Source organism: Alligator sinensis, unplaced genomic scaffold, assembly GCF_000455745.1.
Source record: "Alligator sinensis unplaced genomic scaffold, ASM45574v1 scaffold60_1, whole genome shotgun sequence".
Classification (NCBI taxonomy): domain Eukaryota; kingdom Metazoa; phylum Chordata; order Crocodylia; family Alligatoridae; genus Alligator; species Alligator sinensis.
Genome location: NW_005841858.1, coordinates 4,965,768 through 4,977,111, shown reverse-complemented (window position 1 = coordinate 4,977,111; position 11,344 = coordinate 4,965,768).

The following is an 11,344-nucleotide window of genomic DNA, read 5'->3' as shown; positions in this document are numbered from 1 at the left end:
AAAGAGATGTGACCCAACATCACCAGCATCTACTGCTTCCTGCCAGAACTATTTGCCACATCTGCAAATGAACATGTGGATCTTGAATTGATCTTCTCAGTCATCTATGGACTCACCGATGACATCCCTATTTACCGGAAGACTGTCATCCTTGGAATGAGGGACTACCACCATTGCTGCATTTGCTAGGATGGGTCCTTGAAGAGTTAAACCAAGTGCCTGCAAGAGTGAAATTTTGGGCAAGGTTGTGGTTAAGCTACTGGAGAGTCTGGAAGGTTAGCACTAGCAGTTGGGCTATGTGGCCCCATTTCAAGGGAAGGATAAGAGACAGAGAGTCTTTGTCCAAGAAATAGGTTAGTGATGCCAAAGGAATAAACAGTGCAGCAGCCCACTTGAGTAAAATGAAGCTTAAGAGCACAGAGATGCAGTGGACTGGGACCCAGTACAGCAGTTTTTTGGGAGAGATCTACCAGGACTGTGACAGTGTGGAATGGGACCAGTGTTCTGCCAATACCTCTAGCCTATGTAATGAAACATCCTAATGTCCAAACCTGTCCATATGTCTTTCATTGTTTTTTGTGTGAGGGCTAAGAACATTTTCCTATATGCTTATCAAATGAAAATCCACTAAAATCTCACAGATACAGATATACTTAAGCTTGACTTTCTTTTTCAGGTTCATTTCATAACCAGGAAATACTTAATTGTTGTTGCTCAATAATTGTAAACTGTGTATATTTTTCCATAATCATTTCTTAATAACTGTGCTGAGTCTGTAACTTTGCTCTGTTACTAATTACTGTGCTCTGATTTGTGTCTTACTCAAAAGGTTTAGCATTCTTTCATTATTTGATATCAACAGTGATTGTGGGTGCCTGGTCCTATTTAGGACCAAATCCATAGTTTTCAAACTGTTTTGAGCAACAGAAATTCTGCCTTAGGCCATGATCCAGCAAAACACTTAAGCGCGTGCTTAACTTTAAGCGTAATAACAATCCCACCAAAGACAATGGACCTACCCTCCTACGTAAAGGTAAGCAAGTATTTAAGTGCTTTCCTGGACTGGGATATGCATGTACTTAAGTGCTTTCCTGTTTTATATGAAACAGAAAAACTTCCAAATTTCTATTAAAAGAAAAGAAAAAGAAAAGAAAAAAAGGGAAAGTATTTTAAGAAGGTAGTGAATCATTTCCATGTTTTTCTCTACTTCCTCTCATCCTACGGTTTTCTCTATCTGATCAGGGAGCTGTGATCCTTGCAGCTGCTGTCATTCACAACTATCCTTCAAAGCTCAGGGTAAACAAAATGAGATTGCTTTTACTTTGTGTGGGAGCAGGAGCCCTGTGGGCCTGTAGGAAAGAAAGAGGGTGAGGTGGGAAGGAGGTAAGACAAAGAGATGAGATGAGGAAAAAGGAAGGGACAAAGGGTTTGGAAATTTCTATTTTAACTTCAGAGTTTATTTGCCATAAATAACCTTGGCCCCTGGCCTTGGAGTTTATTCAGCTCAAGACACAGTTATTACCTCATAAACAGGAAGCACTCTCTAGTTATCCTTATAATAACAAACATCTTGTTTTGTTTTATTGCTTAATCACCTCAACTGGTCAAAACAAATTGTATTACATTGTCTGGCTTTAATTAAGTACTCCCAGGATTAGTCACACCTGTGCAAATACATTCACCTAGGCCAAACAGATCTGATGTCATAAGCAGCCTCCTTTCCTTCCTTCAGTTTAATGCCAGTAACTGCTAGAGGAAAACAGCAGGGATAACATTAGGCACCAACTGAAATGACATTTGTCATGTGATCGGCCTGTCAAAACAATTCTAAAGTTGGGCCTAAACAGAAGAGCATGGATGCAGAGCCCTCTGATTGCATGACAAATTAACCCTCATTGTATGAGGGTTCAAATGAAGCCTCTCCTAAGTGGATAGACGTTATTAATTTCTGTCTGCTCTGGCTGCAACATAGCAAGCTGCAGCTGCTGTCTCTGGATGGGAGGGGGAGAAGGCAGGGGAGGGAGGTCCCTTCTGGGGTTTTCTCTGTCTTGCTGGAGTAGGAGGGCCTGTGGATTTCAACTCCTCACCTTGGGGGGGGCTCCAATCTACTCATCCCCTCCAACTCCAGTGCACTGAGAAAAACCCAGAAGGGACCTCTCTTCCTTGCCTTCTCCCCTCTCCCACCCAGAGACAGCAGCAGAACTGGAAATGGAGGAAGGGGGGGGGCAGAGCCAGGGAAGATGCAGCTTCTCACCCTGGATTGGCTGCAAATTGGAGCCATCCTCCACCCTCCCAATCCAGCAGCTAACATCTGTTAGATAAGAGGGATCAGTTTAACTCATAGCGATTTCTGTGAATTGCCATGAGTTAGACCAGTGTTTCCCAACCTTTTCTAGCTCAAGGCACACTTACATTAATACATTTTTTCTGCAGCACAACTGTTAAGACATTCCCCATCCTCATACCTATTGTAGCTCATTGCCATGGCAAAATTCCATGGCACACCTGTTCATTTCTGACAGCACACTTTTGTGCTTCAGCATACCGGTTGGGAGACACTGAGTTAGACCCGGGAGCTGCACTTTTGTCTGTACCTGGAGTTGTGGTTTTCTATTTTTGCCATCTTCCCAGAAGACCCTTAGGTACACTTATGTGAGTGGTCTTTGTTGGATTTATTTTAAGAAAACTATTACATGGTAAGCATGAGTGTAAAAGGGCAAATACTCAGCATGGTGCCTAGATAAATAGGTCAGTCATTCCCATTAACCAGAGGTAAACTGTAGAATGACATAAATGGTTTGCAACTCTTCATATTACAACTGTATCATATTTTACAGTGAGCCATGGTAGTTATGAATGTTGTAGACTTCTAAATCAATCCTAATTTTCTGTTGCAGTATATCAGCCACACCTTATTATATTGATATATTATTGGATTTATGTTTATCAAATTTTGTCATATTTTATTTCAGTAAAATCTTTGCATGATATTTTGGATTTTCTTGTGTGGGGAGGAGAAAAAACTCACTGAAACCATGATCAGTAGGGCTCTGCAAAGCTTTGATCCCTTATTCAATCTGGCAGAGATTCAGCCCAATTTGGTGCCCAAATCTCCCAATCTGAATCAAATCAGAGGATCCTTTAATCTCTCTGAATTGATTTGGAACCCTTCCAAATCAATTCGGAGAGATTCAGAAAGATTCGGCGATTGGGACATAGACACAGCTTTAAATGTTTTTTCTACATACCTCTAGGTACCAGGAGGTTTGTGAATGCTGTGATGCTGGGGCACATGGAGTGTCACACAGGAGCATGGGGGGTTCCCCAGTGCACTCGGCAGCAGACCCGGAAGTGGACCAGAAGCACTTTTGGTCCACTTCCAGGTCCGCTGGGGAGCACACTGGGAGGCCCCCCCATACCTCCCGGCTCAGCGACTGGTGCCTCCTGGGTGTGGCAGGGTCCCCTGGGGTACTCCCGTGGCCAATCACCAAGCTGGAGGGGTGCAGGGGGGCCCCCCAGCACACTCCCCAGTGGACTCAGAAGTAGACTGGAAGTACTTCCAGTCCACTTCCAGGTTCACTGCCGAGCACATGGAGGGCCCTCCACTTCTGTGGGATGCTCCATCTGCCCCAGCATCGCAGCGTTCACAAGCCGCGGTGGTATCTCGAGGTATGTAGAAAAAACTTTTAAAGCTGTGTCTATGTACGAATCGCTGATTCTCCAAATCAGCATTGACTTTTCAGATTTAGATTCAGACAAATTGAATCAGGGACAGTGATCCGAATCAACTAATGGAATCATTGTCCCTGATTTGGGCCGAATCCGAATCAAATAGGGCCCGCTTCGCATAACTCTAATAATTAGTTGTGTGTAGAGATCTGATTCCCTCTTCTCTGTCCTTAGCTTTTTCTCTTGAATTCTGCAATAGTCAGCTGAGCAAATAGGAATGGGAGGTGCAGACTAGGGTATATGGCTACAAAATTCTATTAAAGTCTGCAGAAAATATGAGTGTGAATGCACAGTGTGTTGAAACATTGCTTGATGTCTCTAGAAGTCAGATATTGACTGCAAAGCAGCTCCTTTGAAAGGGCTGAGAGCATCCTCCATTTTTATTTGTCAAAGGTTTCAGGTCCTACAAAGTGTATAAGAAGGTACCCTGTACCCAGAAGCCTGAAGTGTAAGCACCAGAGTCAGTGAGGTGGCAGGTGCTCCTCAAGATGTGTGATGGTGGTTTCACATTGGAATGGTCATACCTTGATATCCCCTTATTTTCAGGAAGACTCCTCGGATGATAAGAGAGTGCATGGGAATATGAATTGACATGAGTGATCATAAAACAAGTAACTGTGAGAGGAAAATTTTGGAAAATTTTGTTTTAACAGACTTTGGGCCAGATTTTCTTCTTTAGATTTGAATGCAAAGTCCTATTTAAGAAGGGACTGAGAAGTCTTCATGTGCTGATCTCCCTACCACAGACCATGTGGAAACATGACCACAAAGTCCAGGATATTGATACTGTCTCCCACAGCATTCTCACAGGCAAGGTAAGGATATATGGGTTGGATGAATGGACTGTAAGGTGGATAGAAAACTGTCTGGATCATTGGACTCAGAGGGTAGCAATCAATGGTTTGATGTCTAGTTGGCAGCCGGTATCAAGTGGAGTGCCCCAGGGGTCGGTTTTGGGGCTGGTTTTGTTCAGTATCTTCATCAGCGACCTGGAAGATGGCATAGAGTGCACCCTCAGCAAGTCTGCAGATGACACCAAGCTTGGGGGAGTAGTAGATATGTTGGAGAGTAGGGCTAGGATTCAGAGTGACCTAGACAAATTGGAGAATTGGGCCAAAAGGAATCTCATGAGGTTCAACAAGGACAAATGCTAGTCCTGCACTCAGGACAGAACAATCCCATGTACTGATACAGGCTGGGGGCTGACTGGCTGGGCAGCAGCTCTGCAGAAAAGGACCTGGGGGTTACAGTGGACAATAAGCTGAATATGATCCAACAGTGTGCCCTTGTTACCAAGAAGGCTAATGGCATATCCATAGGAGTGTTGCCAGCAGGGCAAGGGAAGTGATTATTCCCCTCTATTCAGCACTAGTGAGGCCGCATCTGAAGTACTGTGTTTTGGAATACAGTTTTGGGTCCCCCACTTCAGAAAGGATGTAGACAAATTGGAGAGAGTCCAGCAGATGGCAATGCAAATGGTGAGGGGGCTGGGGCTCATGACTTATGAGGAGAGGCTGAAGGAACTGGGCTTGTTTAGTCTGCAGAAAAGAAGACTGAGAGGAGATTTAATAGCAGCCTTCAGCTACCTGAAGGGGAGTTTGAAAGAGGCTGGAGCTAGACTGTTCTTAGTGATGACAGATGACAGAACAAGGAGCAATGGTGTCAAGTTGCAGCAAGGGAAGTTTAGGTTAGATGTTAGGAAGAATTTTCTCACTAGGAAGGTAGTAACACACTGGAACAGGTTACCCAGAGAGGTTCTTGAATCTTCATCCTTGGAGTTTTTTAAGACCTGGCTAGATAAAACCTTAGCTGGGATAATCTAGTTTGGGGATGGTCCTGCTTTGAGCAGGGGGTTGGACTAGATGATCTTCTGAGGTCCCTTCCAACCCTCATTTTCTATGATTCTATGATCTGAGTTTGGGAGAGGCTGGAAATGGGGTTAGGCAAGAGGCCTGGGGCAATTCAAAATGAGACTGGGGAACATGGAAATGTACCTCTTTCTTTTCTCCCCATACTACCACTACTGTTACTACTACTACTACTAGAGATGTAAAATATGTTATATGATTACTAATACTAGTAATTATTATTACTAATACTAATACTAGGAGTGAGGTGGGAATTGTGTGATGTGTTTTGTTTAACCTCCCTACCCAGTTCTGGGGCTTCTGGCCAATAGGAAGAATCTCATTGATCTTGGTGAAACAAAATTACTGGCTAATCCTCTGGACACTTGCACAGAAATAAGTTAGGACTAAAATAGGCAATGGACTCACAAAATAAATTAGGTCAGAAACATTAATGAAATTACCTTCATATATTATAGACATTTTGGCCAACTTGACAAAGGTGCCTAATTATGTAGATAGCTTTCTATGGGAGTTAGGTGCCCAATAAGCTTAAGCACTTCTTAAACCATTTAAAATCTGAATTACAATAGATAAATAATTTTAAAATATTCCTGCCTTAAGGTATTTTTGACAACTAGATGAAGTGATTTTAATTAAAAAAATAAATTAGGATGATATGATGGAAGTAGACTAGGGGGCGGAGGTCTGATTGTTTCCAAAGAGACATTTTTATGGTTTTTAAACTTTTCTTTTCATTTGAATTTTGGACCTTTGAACTCTGAAACCCAGGAACTACTGAAATCCTTTCCTCTGAGTATGGTGTAACTGAACTTTCTCCAAGTTCCCACCCCAGAGCTAAAGGCACAATATATAAGTTAGGCAGAGAAGCAGACTCCGTAGGAGGCATGATTGATGCTCTGCAGTCAAGAGACATTACACCTGGAGGTTCAAAATGAACCTTGGCTTGCATTTATGTATGTGGGAGCTTTTTGGAAGCAAGGAAAATGAAAAACACAAACTCATCAACCACTAATAAACATTGCTCCTTTCTGAGAAACCTCAGGAATTTTAAACAGTTTTATGTAGGGGGACAGTTTGAAAAGGCAGTTGTTAACTTCTTCTTTCCCATGACACCCCCATGGTTCTCCCAGGGTCTTTCACATGATCATCAGGATCCTTCCTCAATGTGTCTGAATATTCTTTCAAATGATCAAGAGACTTATCTGTAGTGTCAAGAGTATGTTTTAGAACTCTTATTTAATATCTTTGTTAGCTGCATTAGCACCCACATCACTCATCCTCTGTAGGCACAATATTAGACAGTATTATATCTGGAGTAAACAGTTTTTGGCTGCTACAATTAATGCAGGGGTTCACAATCTCACCTGACAAACAGTTAGACTGACTATGTAGTGCTTCCATATAATTTTTCTACTGTATATTGCATTTTCATACACACTGACGCATTTTAAAAAGAAGTCCTGTACAGGTGCCTATGCATGAGCACAGAGGCTGCTCTGACTCACTGTAATTACAGTGCATTGGAGCAGACTCGATTAATTAATTACCAAGCTTGAGCATGGTAATTACCATGCTCCAGCCAGCCTCTGTGTCTCATGTATCAGCGTCCCTGCGCTTCAGCTTCGCTGCCGGCAGGGGCGCTTTATCTAATGACCATCAAACAAGCTTTAGATAAAGTGCCCCTGCCACCATTTTGAAGTGCCCCCCCAAGCACGTTTGGAGGCCTGTAGTACCTAAAATTCACACTAGCTCATACAAGACTCCTGCAGTTTGTATGTCTAATTATCTTCAAAGTGGCCTCTTTCTCCTGAAATCCAAGATAAGGATATTAAGTGCTTTATGGATGAGTGTACAGTGTGGGGTAAATACGTAGCGACCACTGGGCATATCAGAGTGAGATGCGGGATATCAGAAATAGAAACAGTGGCTAGTTGTCATAATCATGTCTCTTCTTACTCACTAAAAGTAAGTAAGAAGAGACATCATCCCTTTATATTATGAGAATATCAGAACTTTGCAGATTATAAGTATTTCTTTTCAGTTAAAGCTTTAAAGGTTTCTGGTCAAAGTTAGCCATCAGGAAAATCTAGTACTGCACCATGGTGACTGCCAGGAGCATAAGTAAGGATGGGAAAGTAGGGTGCCCGCCCCGAGCACTGACTTAGAGGGGGCAGAACGGAGTGCAGAAACAGCTTCTCATGCCTCTGGTGATAGCAATAACATTTTGTGATAAAAAGTGGAAATATTTTTGTACTATATTTTTCTGTCTTAACTTATACTGGTGCTATCTTACTTCATTTGTGAACTAATTGAAATCAGTGGAATAGACTGTAAAGTACATGGCAAACAAACAAGCAAACAATTAAAGTAAGAGTCACCTTCCCGTCCAGTTTAGTGCTTATGAGAGTCCCTGACTCTCCGAAGTTCTGCCTAGGCAAGAACGTTTATAGCAAAGGAGCAGCAGCCTGCGCTCTCCCCACACCATGCACGGACCGCTTTACACAGCATGCCTAACTGGTGAAAAGGTGTTCACTGCCCATCTGGTGGTAACCACTTTGGACCCATCTACATGAGACATTTATTGCATAGCTGCCTAATTAGCTCCACAGTAAAGTCTCAGCATCTACTCCTGCATGCATCTAGGCTGCAGCAATATGCGCCAGAGTTTACTGCGTCACATTAATTTCACTCATAGATGTGCCTTCTGTGATATAAATTGGTGATGTAGAGGGGGAAGGCTGGTTATCCCTTTACAAATTCTTTACTGCACACCCTAGGAAGGGAGGGAGAAGAGAGAGAGACATAAGATCTTCATTATACATAAATTTTAGGCACTGGTATAGCTACCAGCCTCAGATCCTGGGTACTAAGATACTTTGAATGGAAGCACATCAGGAGACAGAGAGAAGAGTACGGAGGTGATGAGGCCTGCTTACGGTTAGGGGCAAAAGCCTAGTGAGGAGCAGTCACAAACTGAAACAGCAGAAAGGAATTAGAAATGCAGTTTGTATTAAATTAAATTTCTGTCAAGACATCCCAAATGTGGTTGTTGGAAAAACATGCAATTTAAGAGTATATTTAGTTTCAAAAAAATTATCATGCCCCTTTCCCTTACACACACACACTTGCCTTCTTTCACTTATCTTTTATTTTCAGTTTTTCCACATTTGGTCAGGTGATCTGGGCCTCTGCTATCACTCCTGCCACTTCCTGGTGCCTGAATTGGCTGGTCTCAAGACAACATTTCCTGTTTGTGACTGGTTACTGTTAAAGTTTCTGGCAGGGCAAGTTGTTTTTTTTCTCTTTCTTTTCCTTTGTATCTAGCAATTCCCTTTGATTTTCTTCCTGTTTTTTTCTCACTTCTGTTTTCAGTTTCCTCTCTCCCTTTTGCCATCTCTTTGGTTATTATTTTACTGTACTGCTTCAGTTTCCCAAATTTCATATAGGGGCTGACACTGCTTGCAATGGATAGCTCTTCCCCTCTGGGATGGCCTACTAACTTTTTTGTGAAGAAAAAAACCCAAAAATAAACTTTGTATGCAGCTGATTTCATTTGTTAATGAACAGTGAGAGAGAAACGTTTGCTCATCTGCTGGGAAACAGCACTGCAACCCAAGATCACATCAGTAGTTCAAATTTCAGATGGCATTTTTGGTCTGTATCTGGAGTGACTCAGCACATTTTGGGTTACACAAACATTTCAAAAGGGATGAAGATTTTAACTTGTATTTTTTATTGAACTAACTGAAAGCATTAAGGGGTAACACCAAACACTGAATAGTCTGTGTTTATATGTAAAATTCATTTGGAGAACCTACTGTAAAAATCAATTAATAGAAACTAAGAAAATAGATGTTCATATACAAATATACTAGATCACTATTTTAAGGTACAGTCCTTTTTTGTTCAGAGAGCTAATTTAACTGAAGGATGTGTGTGTAGACCAGTGATTCTCAGCCAGGGTCCACCAGCAACATGGAATGCTCTGAGATAAATTCAAGGGTACAGTGGGGTGCCACACAATGTTAATACTGTTAGGTTTACCAACGTGATTCACAAGATGAACCCAGAGGTTTCACATAAAAATCCAAAGTTGTAGTTTTTCTGGGTTCTTTGCAATAGAAAAACTGCTCTATTATTTTGTTTGTAGGTAAAAAAGAGTGAAAGCTAAGAGCTAGCATTTTCCAAGGGGTACCTTGAGTCTATCTATGGGTGCCTCAAGTCTAAAAAGGCCATTTTGGGGTCCTTTTAAAAAGTGTACATTTTAAAATATAGATTAAAAGGGTCCATTAATATTTGTGAGGTCTGATTAAACCAATCTAATAAGATCAGTATAAAAGAAAACAGAACATTTATTTTAGCCAGGATGGTATCAGCCAGCGCTAAAAAATAAAGGAAATAAAAATCTACTCTACTACAAAAATCTCTTTATTTCCTCACAAATGAATGTAACTTGTAAATAATTTATAATGTATCCACAAAGTAATGTTTCATTTTGTTGATGTACAGCTACTTGGCAAAAATCTAAGCAAAAATATATGGACTTAGTACTCGACTCTTAATAGAAAACTACACCTGATTTAGGCAGACAAGGTTCTTTAGGTAAATCCGATATCTGGGAACATTCTGGGACCTTACACCTGCACCTCCAGAAATGTAATATATCTCATCCAGTGCACTAAATGTCCTGATGGAAAATATGTAGGAGAAACCTAACAATAACTGCATACCAGAATGAATGCACACCGAAAATCTATCTGGCTTGTTATGCAGGGCACTGCAATATTAGAAGATCAGGACAGTGGAAATCATATGCGCATAAAGCAGGCATTCAGAGGTATTGGTTGTAGCTGTGTTGGTCTGATACAGGCAGTCAAGATTCTTCGGGTAAATCCAATATCTTTTATTAGACCAACTAAAATAGTTGGAAAAAATTCTTCTTTGCAAGCTTTCAGGCACAAACACCCTTCTTCAGGCTGAGGAAGTATCTGCAGTTTTTGTGTGCTCTTCCTGGATGGGATAGAATAGTATAAAAGCCATAGGCCAGTATGCAAGAATGCCAATCAGTGAAAATGCAAATGGATTAATGGGTGAGAAACAGCTAGGGGCAGGGTTGACCTAGTCATAGGATGTAGCTAGTAAATAGTAGAGAGCTTACCTGTGGTATCAGATCATAGGAATGTTATAATGTGCCATAAATCCAATGTCTATATTTAGTCCATTGTTTTTTGTATCCAGTAGGTTGGTGAAGTGAAGTTCGTAGGCTTTTCTGTGAAAGGTGTTTTGTAAATTCCCTTTGAGTATTAGAACAGAGAAATTGGAGAGATTCATTGTCTTGTGAGAAATGTGCCCCCACAGGTAATTGGGAATTCTTGTCTTTGATAGCTTTTTGGTATGCATTCATTCTGGTATGCAGTTGTTGTTTGGTTTCTCCTACATATTTTCCATCAGGGCATTTAGTGCACTGGAAGAGATATATTGTATTTCTGAAGCTGCAGGTGTAAGGACCCAGAATGTTCCCAGAATGCAGGTGTAAGGTCCCAGAATGGTTTTATTGTGAGGTGTATTTATTGTGGGGGTGTTAGAGATGTATTGGCAGATTTTACTTTATCAACCTACTGGATAAAAAAGTTGTGGACTAAATATAAACACTGGATTTATGGAACATTACAACCTGTCTAACATCTGATACTCCAGGTAACCTTTCCACTATTTACCAGCTGCATCCTATCACCAGGTCTACA